Source organism: Mus musculus, chromosome X (genome assembly GCF_000001635.26).
Source record: "Mus musculus strain C57BL/6J chromosome X, GRCm38.p6 C57BL/6J".
Classification (NCBI taxonomy): Eukaryota; Metazoa; Chordata; class Mammalia; order Rodentia; family Muridae; genus Mus; species Mus musculus.
The window spans coordinates 95,452,656-95,456,361 of NC_000086.7; positions in this window are offsets into that span (position 1 = coordinate 95,452,656).

Below are 3,706 nucleotides of genomic sequence, written 5' to 3' on the forward strand. Positions count from 1 at the left end.
GGAAAAAAGCAGCTGACCCCTGTGGTTGAATTAGGGAAGGCGGAAAGAATCTGAGGGGAGCAACCCTGTAGGAGGACCAGCAGTTTCAATTAACCTAGACCACCCCCAGGATCTCTCAAACACTGGACCACCAAACAGACAGCACGCACCAGCTGATATGAGGCCCCCAACACACATACAGTAGAGGACTTCCAGGTCTGTGTTCATTCAGAGATGAAGCACCCAACCCTCAAGAGACTGGAGGTCCCAGGGAGTTTAGAGGTCAGGTGGGTTGAGGGGTGGGGAGATCCACATGGAGACAGGGTGGGATAGGGAGGAGGTGTGGGATGTGGAGCAGACAGGGGATGGATGGGGGGCCAGTAATGAAATATAGAATGTAAAAAATAAATTAAAAATAAAATAAAAAATACCTCCCCCCCCCAAAAAAAACTAAAAGAAAAAGAAAAAGCCCTGGGTACTAATTTGCTGCTTGGATGGCAGGAAAGAGTCCTGTATGACCCTCTCTCATTTTTGAAACACACCACCTTTTGTTATACTTTGTTACACAGTATATTCTAGTTCCAGTGAAAAACCTTTGTTGTGTTAGGCCTGGTTTTTTCTGAAGAGAACCAGAGGAGGAGTGGATCTGGGGTAAAGGGGAGGTAGAGTGGGGTGAGGACTGGGAAACTGCAATCCAGTGGGGGGAGAGAGGGGGAATGGGAGAGAGGGAGGAAGAGAGGGAGAGAGGGAGAGAGGGAGAGAGGGAGAGAGGGAGAGAGGGAGAGAGGGAGAGAGGGAGAGAGGGAGAGAGAGAGAGAGAGAGAGAGAGAGAGAGAGAGAGAGAGAGAGAGATGGGTGGTGGCAAGTCTATAAACAATTTGATGTCATGCATGATTACAGTGCCCACTACTTTGCATTCCAGCAAAGTACCAGCCTGGGCCTGGTATTTATTAGAAGTTTCCATCGTAATCTTCTTAGGGAACCTGAGGATGAGATTCTGAGTGGACCAGAAAGCTAAATCAGTTATCAGGCAATGGTGCTTTGGAGCAATACAAATGGGATGATTTCTTCTTTACAAATTGGTAAGGAGCACTAGGGAAAAAAAGTTCACTAGAAGATGACCCTGGTAATGGAGTCAAGTCACAAAAGTACAGGAAAGATTGCTACCCAAAGTAAAAAATGCCCAGTGCCTTGAGCTGGTACGCTGGGTTGAGCAAGAGCTAAAATTCTGACTGACTACATTTGTATTTGTAATAGTGGGGAGGGAAAAAAAACAAGCTTAAAATTAAACTAGAAAAATAGTTTGGAGCCAAAATGTAAAGACTCATGACTAACTGGGCATACTCATACTCATGCCCAGTTAGCTAATTTTATCATTTCCCTGGAAGCACTAGAGAAAGTGTAGCAGACTCCCTGGGCTGGGATACTAGCTTATGCTGGCTGGTTTCATGCACAGGATAGAGACATCTGAAGGGAGGAAACCTCAATTAGAAAATGCCTCCATAATATTTGACTGTAGGCAACTCTGTAGGGTATTTTCTTAATTAGTGATTGGTGGCAAAGGGCCCAGCCAATTGTGCATAGTGTCATCCCTGGGCTGGCAGTCCTAGCTTCTATAAGAAAGCAGACTGAGCAAGGCAGTAAGCAGAACCCCCAAACCCCTCCCTTGTGACCTCTATACCAGCTCTTACCTCCAGGTTCCTTCCCTGTTTGAATTCTTGTCCTGAATTCCTTCGGTGTTGAACAGAGATGTGGAAATGTAAGTCAAATAAACTCTTTCCTCCCAACTTGCTTTTGGTCATAATGTTTCATCACAGCAATAGTAACCCTGACTAAGACAGAAATATGTACTAGGACTGTATTGTTGTGACAGACATGACCATTTTGGGGGACAGACTCCCCATGTTTGGGGGAGGATTGTGAAAATAATTTGGAATTTGGGGCCAAAAAAACCATTCAGTATTTAGCCTTGGTGAACTGTAGGGGCTTGGAAGATAACAATGTTAGAAATGCAGATTAAAATAGAGTCCTGGCTTCTGAAGCTCCAGAGGGAAGTTTGAGAGTCACTTAAAGACTCTTTCAGGGTTATTGTATAGTTTGAAGTAAGAATTGATGGTTCTGGTCACCTGGGACTGAAGAATCAGCCACGATTAACAAGTACTGTTGAAGTAAAACCTTTGTTTTACTGGGACAATGATGCTGGCCAGCTGGAGCTGAGAAAATTAGCGGTAATTAAGAAAAGACCAGCATCACTGAGGTAAAATCTTCTGGGAATTGTTTCCTCATGATCAGCACAAGCACACTGTGTTCCATAGGTTATCAAGGTTGTACCTTGTGCTGGCAGCTGAACTTGGTAGTGTAAAAGCCACACAATTGGTACTGGTTTTTAAGACAGGAAAGGGTCTTGGAGAGAAGCAGAGGGTTGGCACTCTGAGGCAGTGTTAGATTCTCTGAAGAGAGCCCAGGAGAGGGTCTTGTTAAAAGTGTAACCCAGTTGCAGCAAGAGATATCAGCATTTTGGAGAAGTGAGTACCATGGGATGACCACCAAGAACATCAGCAGATGTGAAATGGAGCTGGCTGGATCTAAGGAGACAATCTCTCTCTCTCTCTCTCTCTCTCTCTCTCTCTCTCTCTCTCTCTCTCTCTCTCTCTCTGTGTGTGTGTGTGTGTGTGTGTGTGTGTGTATGTGTGTGTTTTTCGAGGGTGGCAGCAGAGAAGTGACCCAAGCCCTCTTCAAGGAGCTCACAAGATCATGAGTAGATCCTAAACATTGGAGACTAAGTTATTTACACAATTAGAGTTTGGTTTTGCTTTGTTTAGATTGTGGCTATGCCCTGTCTCTTCCCTCTTGAAGAAAGTTAACTTATTCTTGATTTTACAGGATCTCTCATTCAAGAGACTTTTAACTTTTAAAGGGATTTTGGAATTTTATAGAAAGAGCAGGTGATCTGGGTTCTATATGAAAGCAGATTGAGGAAGCCATGGGAAGCAAGATAGTAAGCAGCACTCCTCCATGGCTCCTCTGTATCAGCTCCTGCCTCAAGTTTCCTGCCTAGCTTATGTTCCTGTACTGACTTCCTCAAATAATGAACAGTGATGTGGAAGTATAAGCAAAATTCTTTCCTCCCTAGGTTGCTTTTGGGCACAGTGTTTCATTATAGCAATAGTAACTGCTGACTAAGAAACTGCTCTATCACTTAGGGTCAGTACAATCTATTTGGAAATGTTAATCATCTTGAGTCTTAATTTCCTCTTCTATATTAATAAAGATACCATCTCTATTAGTTATTTCTCTGATCACTGTAATAGAAACAACTTGAAAGGAAGGTTTTATTTTGACTCTTAGTTTGAGCGGGTACAGTTCATCGTATTGAAGAAGGCATGACAACAAGAGTAACTCATGGTCACAGTGACGGGTGTTAGTTCTATAGTGTTGACAAGAAGGAGAATGTTTGTCCCAGGAATCAAGTCAGGCTGACCTCAGTGTTTTCTCCAAGATACCCAATCCCTCTATATAGGCTCCACTTTCTAAAGATCCTATATCCTCCCAAAACAGTGTCACAAATGGGGGAATCAAGTGCTTAAACACTTTAGGGGACATTTCATATTCAAACTGTAACTTCTGCATTAAACCCAAAGGCTAGTGGTCATCTGACAATATAAAGAGCATTCAGCTCAATTTCACAAGTCCTCATAGTCTGAGCAGCCCCAATGCTGTTCAAAAT